Source organism: Euprymna scolopes, chromosome 45, assembly GCF_053919585.1.
Source record: "Euprymna scolopes isolate OS-2025 chromosome 45, ASM5391958v1, whole genome shotgun sequence".
NCBI lineage: Eukaryota > Metazoa > Mollusca > Cephalopoda > Sepiida > Sepiolidae > Euprymna > Euprymna scolopes.
In genome coordinates, this window is record NC_136526.1 from 24537200 (window position 1) to 24551007 (window position 13808).

The 13808-nt window shown below is 52.0% G+C and overlaps 1 non-coding gene across 1 annotated transcript; it reads left to right on the plus strand.

Moving 5' to 3' along the window:
* The first annotated feature begins 1354 nt into the window (after window positions 1-1354).
* LOC145269925 (U2 spliceosomal RNA) lies at window positions 1355-1553 on the plus strand. Its single transcript, XR_013865289.1, has one exon. It is a non-coding gene; the product is annotated as a U2 spliceosomal RNA (small nuclear RNA).
* Window positions 1554-13808: the final 12255 nt, after the last annotated feature.

Consider the following 13808-nt stretch of genomic DNA (forward strand, 5'->3'; position numbering starts at 1 on the left):
ATTTCGACGGTTTTTTTCTTAGTTACTTTTTTATATTCGCGATGCCTGCTTCGATATTTCTTGCATGATATTTTTATAATTTCTACTTTTTGACAATCCTCAGTCAATTTTTGAAGTGTTAAGTTCGGTTCATCTTCTAATTTTGTAAGGACTCTGCACCTGATTTCCGTATCTTTTCCCGACGTTAACCCTTGCGCAAACACAAGACATTTAAAATTGGCTGCTGTTCGTTCAAATCATCGTAGTGTTTGTTCACTACAGCTGCGTAGGTGGCAAAATCGTCATTATCGTCTTTTACCACATTCAAACATCTCCAACGCTTCTGGAAAAGAGACGTTTTCGACGAGAAAAGTTCTGTTAACAAATTTACCGTCTCATTGAATGATAAATCTGCTGTTTTCCGAGGCAAGATGTAATCCACGAATTTATCATACTCAGTCGTTTCCAATTTTCGTAGTAGAAGTCTGGTTTTCTTTTGATCAGACCAGTTGCTGCAGTCAATGTTAAAAACATCTTCATAACGCCGAAAATACGCTGCGAATGATTTTTTTTCTCTTCCTCGTATTTAAAATTGTCTATCGTAGTCCATATTGTATTCTGAGAAAATGCTGAATTGCTTTCCGCGTTCGCATTATTCTTAACAATTTCTGTAAGCAATTCCTCTGTTCGTAATTGACGTTCGGCTAACTGTTTTTGAACTTCCTTTTGCTGTTCATCGGTTCGTATTTAACATTCCACTGTTTTGCAATTCCTGTTGTGCTTGGCCTTTGGTTAAGATCAAAGGTCTGTTGTTGCTGTTCTTAGCTTTTTAAGCTTTTTTTGGCCTTTTGGTCAAGATCAAAGTGACAAATGAATTATTGTACCATTTTATTATCTCTTTTGTTTTTACACGTCAATAAAAAATGTTTTAAAAATTGGGAGTTAAGTAGGACGTCCCCCAATATGAAAGGGTGAATGCGGTATTATGGTGAAAGAAGATACTAGCTGGGAGAAACTTTTGACTTTGTTTAGTTCTGGAGTGACAAGGATGACAAACGACCCCCACAATCCCCCTTTTTGAGTTGGCCATGTGCCTAAGTGTTTTGTTCATCATTGATTTTGACTGTATTTTTAACATGAATAAAAGATTTAATATCTCAAAGTGTAGTATCTGTTCCGGCAGATACTGCAAGCAAAGACCATATGTGGGGGCGACCCCACATATAAGACCTTGGTCAATGTAGGGGCAACCCTTCATACCAATTGTCACTATCCAGCTCCCTACTCCCCGGAGAGTTGGTTCCCATTTCCCCTTCACTCCTCACATTAAAAATCGGCCTTGTGCCTAATTTGCTCGGTGAGGGAGCAAATAAATACCCTTTTCTTGGCCTTTTGGCCAAGATCAAAGTGTAGTATCTGTTCTCTCAGTTACTAAACTTTCCGCCACCGGGCTTTCGGGCTAGGTTAAGGTGTTTTCATACTAACCTTGGTTAGCAAGGACCGACCCCCCTCCTTTGGGGAGTCAGGACCTAAAGGACCGACTCCACATTTGTGGGAGCTTGGACCCGGAAACCGATCCCCTTTTTTGGGAGACTGGAATCTCGGGACCAACACCACTAGCTGGTAGTTGAGACCTGCCTTTGTTGTTTTTTTGCATGCGTTTTTTCTTCGTTCCGGTCTCTTCCCTCTAGAGACAGGGGATGGTCTAATTTCTCCACACTTAATTGCCTGAGCAGCACTCTGACCTGCCAGGCCCAAACTTTGTCTATCTTCGCTGCTTTCCCAGTGGATCGAGCAGACAGGGTTCTCTTTCTCGCTTCCGTTGGGGTAAGTTAGTGGGTAGGGTGACGTGGGGTAGGGCGGGTGCTTCGTTTCTGCTCCCCTCTGTGGGCAGGGATGCCTATCCCCTCTCTCTCTTAATTGTGACGCGGCACTCTGACCCGCTAGCACCCACTGCGTCTTTCTTCTCTGCTCTCCCCCCTCGCGGGGGGATCTGAGCTGCTAACCCGACATCCCCGTGAGGGGAAGTAAAAAACTCTAATTTCTTCAAAGTCCGCTCCTCCCCCTCCTCCCCCTCCATTCTCCTGGGTTTTCTTTTCCCCCACTACACTTTGGTCCGCGCCAGCGGCCAGTGCAACCGCCACGATGCCAGGAAGGAGGGGTACGTCACCCCAAATGTGCAGCATCTCAACTGCAAACGACTCCCTATGTGAGGGAGCTGATGCATCTCCTGGCGAGACGGCGCCAGGAAACAAGGTAGGGCCCTGGCGCGCGGCGACCTTGGAAGAAAGCGGGAGGGTAGGGCCGCAGCCCGCGGCGACCCCCCAAAAAGCACCTGCAACCGCTCCCCACGAGGGCAACCCAGCGGAAAAAGCTGCCGTTAAGTCACTAGCTATGGAAAGTGCAGAACCCAGCCAACCAGCTGCACCCCAGGACGGCAGAACCAAGGGAGGAAGACCGGGGAACCCATCCCCCGCTCCCCCAAAGGGCGACTCCCCGACAGAAAAGGAGGAAAACAGCACCGCGGACCAAACCGAGGCGCTGGATGAAGACGTAATAGCCTCCATCTGCTCACTATTCGGCGGGGAAGACAGTGATTGGCCCCCCAACACTCCCCAAGAGGACCAAATACGGAAAAGGGGTGACTCTCCGGCCAGTGGTAACAAAAGCAAGCTGGAAGGAGAGACACCCTTGACAGTACCCACCAAGGCTCCAGCTGGGAACACGGCACCAGAAGGGGAGACACCTCCATCCCCCAAGGGGACAGCCACCCAGCAAAGGAAGAAAATAAGAAAGGGGAGCGGCCCGGAGAGCAAACCAAGCCAGGACGAAACAACGCCAAAAACACAATGGCCTACTTTGCCTGGTAACGGCCCCGTTCCGAAACCAAAAATGCCCATAACAATGGAGAGCCCCACAACACCAGCTACGCCCCCCAACCCGAGTCCAGCTGACACCCACCAGGATGGAGGACCGGCATGGGGCCCCAAAGAGCAGCAAGGGAAGTTGACGCCCGAAGACTACAGAGCACTCTTCGACTCCACTTACAAGGAGTATACCCAGGGGAACAACATCCAACCCCTCCCGGGTCAAGTGGAAGTTCTGGAGAAAAGAGTGCTCTCGCTGATAACTTCAGACACCAAGACAAGGGGTCTGATGGGCGTCAACAAGGACACCATGATGAACGTGTTGCTGGAGCAGAACATTCCCGCCAACTACATCTGTAGAAGGAGTTACGCACAGTGGGATGTTCTGCTCCCCACCTCCGAAGACGCAGTCAGGCTGTCCAGGACCTGCCATCAGAGCAGGAACATAAAGCTCCAACCCATCTATATGAACAAGAGGAGAGCAAATGTTTCTGCTCTAAACGTCCCCTGCTATATGGAGGCCAAACAACTGGGGGCTATCCTAAGCCAGTATGGAGACGTAGAGGAAGTCACCCCGGTCCGCGGATTAAGAAACATCATGACCGGGGACTACAAAGTACAGATGGTCCTGGACAAGGCTGGATTCTACGCCATCCCAGCCACACTCAAGTTCGGAGAGTGGACACTCTCCCTTATAGTGGAAGGGAGGAGGCCTCATTGCTGGCTGTGCACACAAGGGCATATGGCGAAGGACTGTCCAAAGAGGAATGGAGGGAAGAAGCCCACAAAAGTGGCGGGAACAAGCGTGACAACAAATCAAGCCGCTGCTCCCGCGCCGGCCGCAAATCCTCCAGAGGCACCGACAGGCTGGGTGACGGTCGTAAAGAAAGGCAAGATCAACAAACAGCCATCCTTGCAGACAGTCACCCAAGACCAAGAACAACCGAAGAGCGAGACGGAGAAAATGGACACACAGACACCCTCCTCCTCAAACAAGAGGAAACTACCAGAATCTGAGGAGGAGGCCGCGTCAGAGGCAGAGGAAGAGACAACAACAGTCTCTATGGCCCTGAGCGCAACAGAGATCAGGAGGGCCAGGAGGAGGAAAAGCCGCAAGACACGCGCAAACCCTACTACCCCCACTGAGACTGAGAAGGACTCCCTCGCAACAACAACACAGGATGAGCCCCCTGTGATCCCAATACCCCAGCAACCTGAACAACCTTCCCCCTCTCCTATAAAGGCCCCAAGAAACTCTTCCCGCCCCTCATCCCGTGACAGGAGCCAAAAAGAAGAAAACGAGCAGGCTACCCCCTCCCCAAGCGCTCAGCCTCCCCATCAACCAAAAGAGATCCCTTCCCCCACTCCCAAAGTCCGCACTGAACGGACCAAAAAGCTCCCCTTCCTGCCAGGAAGCAGGATTTGTGAAACAGACCCTCTCCAACCGGCTCCGGACCTTAAAGGACAACAGAAGGTCCGGTACAATAAACTTAAAAACTTTGAAAAAGTCGGTGGAGACCTAGTAACAGACCCCACTAAATTCAAGGACGCTCCCTTGTTGACCACTTTCGTTAGGGTCAACAAGGACGCTAGGACTGGAGGAATGTGGGCAATGATTAAGGCAGCGAAGAATGCGATCCCAGGCCAGCAGCTGGTGGATAGGGACCATCCTTCACTGACCAACATTTTCTTTAAATGTGAGGGTAGAATCCCCATGTATGTACACCCATCGCTATACAGGGCACTCAAACTAACCTTCCCTCTGGACGTGGGGGGCGTGGCCAAGGATGGATCACCTTCATCGGATTTACTTACCGGCAGCCTTAGCCAGGCCTGCCATGTCCTCACTGCCCAGGATTTCAGACCCGTCTGTGACAGTGCTTGAGGTAAGTGATCATGTCTTTGAACTTGGCTACATTGAATGTGAGGGGCATCAGGTGTCGAAGCAAGGCCTCGCGCGTTGTGAGAGACTTGGTGTCCCTCAAGGTAGATATTGCCGCTATCCAGGAGACCCACTTTGTTTGTGACGGGGATTGTCAGGTGCTGGTAAACGATTACGATGTCTACTCAGCATATGGCAATACCTATAGTCGTGGAATCTCCTTGCTAGTGAGTCGCATCCTGTCAGCGTCGGTGAATGTTGTTCACGCAGGCGAGGACGGGCGGGCGCTTGTTGTTGATGTTGCTGTTAATTGTAGTGTTTTTTGGATTGTTGCTGTTTATGCTCCCAATGCTGCTGTAGAGAGGGCAACCTTTTTTCGACGGTTGGAGGGCTTCTTAGTGGATCCGGAACGGTTAGTTTTAATGGGGGATTGGAATGCAATCCTTGATCCCAAAATAGATAAGGTCGGGGGGACTAGCGGGTCGGCGTGGTGTGACAGCAGTCTGTCTGACCTGATGGCCTCGTGCAATCTCGTCGACAGATTTCGTCTGGATCATCCGGGGCGGGAGATGTGGACGTGGCATCCTGTAGTGCCTTCCCATCCAAGCACTTACTTGGATCGGATGTTAGTTAGAAGAGGCGATGTAGACTTCCTATCTTGCCCCACGTTCCACTTGCTAGGACACTCGGACCATAAACTTGTTATGGCCCGTTTGAGCTTAAGTGCTAGGCCTAAACTGGCCGGATACTGGAAGTTCAACAGCACCTTGTTGGAGCTGGAGGACTACCGGTTGAAGGTCACTGAGCTAATTCAGCGGGCTTTAGTGGGGGCGGTTACAGGGAGTAAGTGGTGGGTTAGTCTCAAGGCCAAAATTAGGCGCTTCTCTGTTCAGTATAGCCAACGCCTCGCGATAGATAAGGCTAAGGCAAAGAAGCGTTTAGAGGATAAGCTGACCCGGGCGGTGGAGGGGGGGGACCCCCTAGAGTTAGCACTAGCTAAACAAGATCTCAACCGCTTGGCTAGCGAGCGGTATGAAGGTCAAGTAGTTAGGGCTAGGTTAAACAAAGTTTCTAACGAGGCTGTGAATGTTGACGCTGTTGAGCGTAAGGCTGCTTTAAGGCGCGGTTCGGATGGGTACATTCGTAAAGTACATAACCTGGAAGGACACCCCTTAGTATCGACTCGGGAGATCTGCGAGGGGTTTCGGGAGCATCTATGGTGCGCTTCACCCAACTACCCGGACTCAGGGTTGATGAGTTTGGCAGCTATTTGGCTGACTCGCCCCGCCTCACGGCGGCTCGGGCGGCTAGCTGTGATGGTCTTATTACTGAACATGAGGTCGTTACTGCGTTGAAGCAGGTCGGCTATAACAAATCCCCGGCGCTTGATGGTTTACCCTACGAGTTTTACTTGAGGCTGTCGCCCATGTTGGTCCCTATTCTGAAGGATATGTTCAACCATTGGTTTGCCCAGGGCTCCATCCCTGGACAGGTGACCAAGGGTGTGATCACATTGCTGAGGAAAGGTCAACGGCATGGTGGGAGGGAAAACTTTGATGATTTTAGGCCCTTGACTCTGCTATACACAGAGTTAAAGATTTTGGCAAAGATTCTTGCGAATCGCTTGCAGGTTGTCATCACTGACTTGATCGAACCGGACCAGACTTATGCTGTGAAGGGGAGATCGATTCAAGACAATTTGCACTTGATACGCTCGAGCATAGAGGGGACAGAAGACGACGCCGAAGCCGCGCTGATCAGTTTGGATCAGTCCAAGGCATTCGATAGGGTCGACCATCGGTTCCTAGGATCTGTGCTAGAGGCCGCCGGATTTAATCCGGACTTCCGCAAGTGGATCTTTGTTCTGTATGACAGGCCGACGGTAGCGGTGCAGATCAACGGTAAGCTGTCGGAGTCATTCGCTGTCTCTCGGTCGGTGCGACAGGGTTGTCCGCTGTCGCCTCTGTTGTATGTCCTGGCGTTGGAACCCCTCCTTCGCAAGTTAAGGGACGAGGCGGCTACACCAGTCCTGCGCGGAATAGCTCTCCCTGGAGGCACACGAGCCAGGGTTTCCGCGTTCGCCGATGACGTCACCGTGTTCGTGTCTTGCCTCATGGACGTTCAAGCGGTGGTCGAGGCGCTCGCTCGATACGAAGAAGTAACAGGGGCCATCTTCAACCGTAGCAAGTCTGTTGGCCTGCGGTTGGGGGCCTGGACCGGGGTAAACTCGCTTCCAGGTATTTTCAGCTGGACCGATGGACCGGTCCGCATTCTCGGTGTCTGGTTTGGACCGGGACTTCAGCTGGAAAAGAATTGGTCGGAAGTACAGTCTAAGGTCAAATCGTCAGTAAAGACTTGGATTGGAAGGAAATTGTCCTTGAAGGGTCGGGCGGAGGCGTGTGCTACATACGTCTTTCCGCTCATCCTTTACCGTTTGTCTGTACTTCCTCTCCCTGCAGAACGACTAACCCGCTTACAAGGGCGCCTCGATTCACTTTTGTGGAACGAGGGTAAGCATTATGTCTGCAGAGAGGTCTGTGTTCAAAGTCCGAGCGAGGGAGGCCTGGGTCAGCCCAGTCTCTTGTGTCATAGAAACGCCGAGAGATTGGCTTTCCTGGGTCGTTCGCTTGAAGAAGACGCTCCTTGGGTCCCTGTGGTTGAGAACTCGTTTCCCAATCTCAAACCCAACCCTTCGGTAGAAGGTCGTCGTAGACCGAAGGGGGAGTCCAAGTTCTTCTCCGAATGCCGAACCGCTCTTAGAGCTTTGCCGGGGACCAATGTCCTCGATCAGCCAAGGAAGAAACTGTATCTGGATTTAGTGGAGGGGACCGCGAAGGATCCACTTTGTAGGTGGATGGGATGGTCGATGGAGGTTGTCCGTTCTCAATGGTGTTGGGCGCCGGGACGGGAGGTTCTGAATAACTCGGAATTCTCCCTGACTTGGCGACTGGTCCGAAATGCGCTGCCCCTCTTCGACGTACTTTTCCGGTATAAAGAACATACCAGTCGCTTCTGTCCGTGCTGTGACGAACGCAAGCCCGAAACAATCGAGCACGTGATTTTTAGTTGCAGCCGGATACAGCCCCTATTAAAGTACGTCGAGGGGGTAACAGCTCGCATCGATGCCGAGTGTCTGCTCGATCTCGACGTAGGAACTTTTGTGTACAACATGGAGCCGCCGTTCCCCAGGGAGGAAAGTTTGGTTTTCCTGGCGATCCTAGCAGTAGCGCGCATGACCATTTGGATTGCGCGCCTCAAGTTGGTCCACGAAGGGACATCTGTTCCTGATCGGGATCTGATCGTTTACTTTAAACATTTGCTTAAAGTAAAGATCAGATGCGATTGGAAGAGGTTGCCTAGAGTGGAATTTGACAAGAGGTGGGTGCACAGCACTAGTTTGTGCATCCGTCGAGGAGCCAAGTTTCAATACGTGTTCCCTCCTTAGGCATGGCTTGGGCGGTGCTGGGTCCTACAGAACCCATCCCGCCTAGGTTAGCATTATAAGTTCAGTAAAGTAACTCTTGACTGGTGGTACAAATGAGATCCTGTTCCTGATTTTATTTTTTGGTATTAGAGAACCTCTGAGTTTGCCCAACCCCCCTGCTCCTCATCTTTATTTTCTGATGCCCCCGGTCATCCCCCTACTCAGAGGTCACCTTCCTACCCCCTCCATCCGTTGCTTTATTTTCTCCCACCTCCATTAAGGCGACTTCCCCAAACCCCATTAGGGATGCTCTGCTTGTTTTCGGTTCCCCGGAAAACAGTGGGGGATCTAGCCACATAGAATAGTACAGGGGGGTCTTACTAACAACACATTAGTAGTTTTTTCCTTATTTTTTACGACGACCTTCTACCGAAGGGTTGGGTTTGAGATTGGGAAACGAGTTCTCAACCGCAAGGAGCGTCTCCTTCAAGCGAACGACCCAGGAAAGCCAATCTCTCGGCGTTTCTATGACACAAGAGACTGGGCTGACCCAGGCCTCCCTCGCTCGGACTTTGAACACAGACCTCTCTGCAGACATAGTGCTTACCCTCGTTCCACAAAAGTGAATCGAGGCGCCCTTGTAAGCGGGTTAGGCGTTCTGCAGGGAGAGGAAGTACAGACAAACGGTAAAGGATGAGCGGAAAGACGTATGTAGCAAACGCCTCCGCCCGACCCTTCAAGGACAATTTCCTTCCAATCCAAGTCTTGACTGACGATTTGACCTTAGACTGTACTTCCGACCAATTCTTTTCCAGCTGAAGTCCCGGTCCAAACCAGACACCGAGAATACGGACCGGTCCATCGGTCCAGCTGAAAATACCTGGAAGCGAGTTTACCCCGGTCCAGGCCCCCAACCGCAGGCCAGCAGACTTGCTACGGTTGAAGATGGCCCCTGTTACTTCTTCGTATCGAGCGAGCGCCTCGACCACCGCTTGAATGTCCGTGAGGCAAGACACGAACACGGTGACGTCATCGGCGAACGCGGAAACCCTGGCTCGTGTGCCTCCAGGGAGAGCTATTCCGCGCAGGACTGGTGTAGTCGCCTCGTCCCTTAAATTGCGAAGGAGGGGTTCCAACGCCAGGACATACAGCAGAGGCGACAGCGGACAACCCTGTCGCACCGACCGAGAGACAGCGAATGACTCCGATAGCTTACCGTTGATCTGCACCGCCACCGTTGGCCTGTCATACAGAACAAAGATCCACTTGCGGAAGTCCGGATTAAATCCGGCGGCCTCTAACACAGATCCTAGGAACCGATGGTCGACCCTATCGAATGCCTTGGACTGATCCAAACTGATCAGCGCGGCTTCGGCGTCGTCTTCTGTCCCCTCTATGATCGAGCGTATCAAATGCAAATTGTCTTGAATTGATCTCCCCTTCACAGCATAAGTCTGGTCTGGTTCGATCAAATCAGTGATGACAACCTGCAAGCGATTCGCAAGAATCTTTGCCAAAATCTTTAACTCTGTGTTTAGCAGAGTCAAGGGCCTAAAATCATCAAAGTTTTCCCTCCCGCCATGCCGTTGACCTTTCCTCAGCAATGTGATCACACCCTTGGTCACCTGTCCAGGGATGGAGCCCTGGGCAAACCAATGGTTGAACATATCCTTCAGAAGAGGGACCAACATGGGCGACAGCCTCAAGTAGAACTCGTAGGGTAAACCATCAAGTCCCGGAGATTTGTTATAGCCGACCTGCTTCAACGCAGTAATGACCTCATGTTCAGTAATAAGACCATCACAGCCAGCCGCTCGAGCCGCCGTGAGGCGGGGCGAGTCAGCCAAATAGCTGCCAAACTCATCAACCCTGAGCCTGGGTAGTTGGGTGAAGCGCACCGATAGATGCTCCCGAAACCCCTCGCAGATCTCCCGAGTCGATACTAAAGCGTGTCCTTCCAGGTTATATACTTTACGAATGTACCCATCCGAACCGCGCCTTAAAGCAGCCTTACGCTCAACAGCGTCAACATTCACAGCCTCGTTAGAAACTTTGTTTAACCTAGCCCTAACTACTTGACCTTCATACCGCTCGCTAGCCAAGCGGTTGAGATCTTGTTTAGCTAGTGCTAACTCTAGGGGATCCCCCCCTTCCACCGCCCGGGTCAGCTTATCCTCTAAGCGCCTCTTTGCCTCAGCCTTATCTAACGCGAGGCGTTGGCTATACTTGACAGAGAAGCGCCTAATTTTGGCCTTAAGACTAACCCACCACTTACTCCCTGTAACCGCCCCCACTAAAGCCCTCTGAATTAGCTCAGTGACCTTCAACCGGTAGTCCTCCAGCTCCAACAAGGAGTTGTTGAACTTCCAGTATCCGGCCAGTTTAGGCCTAGCACTTAAGTTCAAACGGGCCATAACGAGTTTATGGTCCGAGTGTCCTAGCAAGTGGAACGTGGGGCAAGATAGGAAGTCTACATCGCCTCTTCTAACTAACATCCGATCCAAGTAAGTACTCGGATGGGAAGGCACTACAGAATGCCACGTCCACATCTCCCGCCCTGGATGATCAAGACGAAATCTGTCGACGAGATCGCACGAAGCCATCAGGTCTGACAGAGAGCTGTCACACCACGCCGACCCACTAGCTCCCCCGACCTTATCTATACTGGGATCAAGGATTGCATTCCAATCACCCATTAAAACTAACCGTTCCGGATCCACTAAGAAGCCCTCCAACCGTCGAAAAAAGGTTGCCCTCTCTACAGCAGCATTGGGAGCATAAACAGCAACAATCCGAAAAACACTACAATTAACAGCAACATCAACAACGAGCGCCCGCCCGTCCTCGCCTGCGTGAACAACATTCACCGACGCTGACAGGGTGCGTTTCACTAGCAAGGAGATTCCACGACTATAAGTATTGCCATATGCTGAGTAAACATCGTAATCGTTTACCAGCACCTGACAATCCTCGTCACAAATAAAGTGGGTCTCCTGGATAGCGGCGATATCTACCTTAAGGGACACCAGGTCTCTAACAACGCGCGAGGCCTTGCTTCGACACCTGATGCCCCTCACATTAAATGTAGCCAAGTTTAAAGTCATGTTCACTTACCTTTAAGCAGTGTCACAGACGGGTCTGAAATCCTTGGCAGACAGGATGTGGTAGGCCTGACCAAGGCTTCCGGTGAGTAAGTCTTCTCCGGGCTGACCATCCTTGGCCACGCCTCCAACATCCAGGGGAAAGATTAATTTTAGTGCCCTGTATAGTGATGGGTGGACATAGATGGGAGTCCTTCCTTCGCATTTCACTGCTAGTTTTAGCAGCGAAGGGTGGTCCATGTCAATTATTTTTTGGCCTTGTATGGCCTCCTTAGCTGCTTCCAACATTGACCACAGGGATTCTGTCCGTGCGTCTTTATTTTTTCGCACAAAGGTGGTCAACATTGGAGCGTCTGGAAATTGAGTGGGATCGGTGACATTGTTACAACCAATGTACACCAAATCCCTCAGTTTATTGTGTTGAGTCTTCTGCTTGCCCTTCAACTCATGGGCTGCTGGCAGACGACTCGTTTCACACAGTCTCTTTCCGGGTAGAAAGGGGAGTTTCTTGGTTCGCTCCGTGCGAACCGGTGCTTTCTCCTTCTCGGATGGTGTAGGAGGCGGAGGAAGAGCAGGGGTTGAGTTGGGTGTTGGGGATGGTTGTGAGTCTCTGGGGGATGAGGATTGGGTGGAGGTTGATTGCTTTGGCTGTGAGGGGGGTGGTAGGTTGGGGGATTCAGCCTCGGCTTTTTTGAAAAAGTCTTTCTCAGGGGGTGTGGGGTTCCCCTTTGTCTTCCTGCTCTTCTTCCTTCTTGACTTTCTAGACACCTCGTCTGAGGATGCCTCAGTTGCTGGGTTGGTCTCTTCCTCGGACACCACCTCCTCCTCCTCTGACTCTTGTAACTTCCTTTTGGTCGAGGAGAGAGGAGTCTCCGTGTCCATGGGGGCTGGCTTGTCAGTTTGGTCCACGGCCACCGTCCGTTTGGGGTTGCTTTTTCCATTCCTTCTGGTGACCGTTGACCATTCACCCTCTGTTGTGGTTGCTGGTGCAGACGTCGCGGGAGCGGCTGTGACCGTGGCCGAGGGTTGGGAGCTTCCTGCGGCCTTGGTAGCTGGTCTTGATGGTGGCTTCTTTGGACAGCACCATAGTCAATTTATAGTCCCCGGTCATGACATTGCGCTGACCGCGGACTGGGGACACAGTTTCCACGTCTCCGTACTGGCTCATAATAGCCCCCAGCTGTTTGGCCTCCAAATGGCACGGGACGTTCAATATGGAGACGTTCGTCCTCCTTTTATTCATGTACTCTGGCTGGAGCTTGATGTTTCGCCAGCTCAGGTTCGTCTTGGACAGGCGGATTGCCTCTTCTTTGGTAGGCAGCAGGATGTCCCACATGGCGAAGCTCCTGCGACAGATGTAGCTGGCCGGGATGTTTAAGGCCATCAACATCTCCACCATGACATCTTTGTTGACACCGGCTAATCCCCTGGTCTTTAGATTGGATGTGACCAGGGAGAGGACTCTATTCTGGAGCTCTTCGACTTGTCCCGGCAGGGGAATGATGTTGATCCCCTCCGTATACTGTTGGTAAGTTTCCTTGAACAGAGTCCTGTAGTCCTCCGGTGTCATTTGGTTTTCTTTCCTAGGGCCCCAAGCCGCTGCCTCGTTCGCCTGGGGTTTTGATGGTCCCGGGCACGGAGTGTCTGACTTGGTCCCTTTGGCCTGTTGTTGTTGTTGCTGCTGCTGTTGCTGCTGCTGCTGCTGCTGCTGCTGCATCGGCTGGGCCTGTCGTTGGGTTGCTGTCGCATTTAGAGTCGGCCATTCCTCCGTTTTTTCCGCTTGGGAAGGCTTCCTCTTCTTGTTGGGCGTCTGCGGACTGGGTGATTCTGCCGCTGGCGCCTTGGTTTTGGAGTCAGGGGCTTTGCCGAGTGATGGTAGCTCAGCCCCACATACTCCTATAGAGCTATCCTCCGTGGGTGCGTTTTGGTTGTCCGGCACCCGTTCCACCTGGAATAGCCTTTTGAGGGACGTGATCGTGTTATCGATGAGCGCCTTTGTTCTTTGATTGGCGTCATCTTCGTCCTCTTCTTCTTCTTCCCCCTGGGCCGGGGAGTTGACTTCTTGGGGGGTTGGAGGACTTGGTGTCCTTCTTGGAGTCCCGGTGACACTTGTCTTCACCGGCTTTTGCTCTGCAGTTGTCACCGTGGACGCCTCTTCTTTAGCTCCCCCTTTTGGGAGATTTTTGTCCTTTAGGGGAGCTTCATCGCTCGAACTGGAAACGACCTGCGAGGATCGAGACATGGTGGCCTCCGTCGTTTGTGGTTCGTGGGCCTCATGACTCTTTCCCTCGCTTGTCGCCTCTTCCTTCTTTTCGGGCTGGGAGTGCCCTTTTCGGGGAGCAGGATCCGGGGTCGCCGCAGGCTGCGGCCCTACCCCACCCATGGTGTCCAAGGTCGCCGCGGGCTGCGGCCCTACCTTGCCTTCCATTTCCTCTTCGTTGGCCCGGGGCCGGGATTTGACTCCCTTTTCCGGGGATTTAGTTGGGGGAACGTTGCTCCGCATTTGGGGTGATGATCCCCGCCTGCTCGGCATCGTGGGGGCGTTGGTCGCTGAC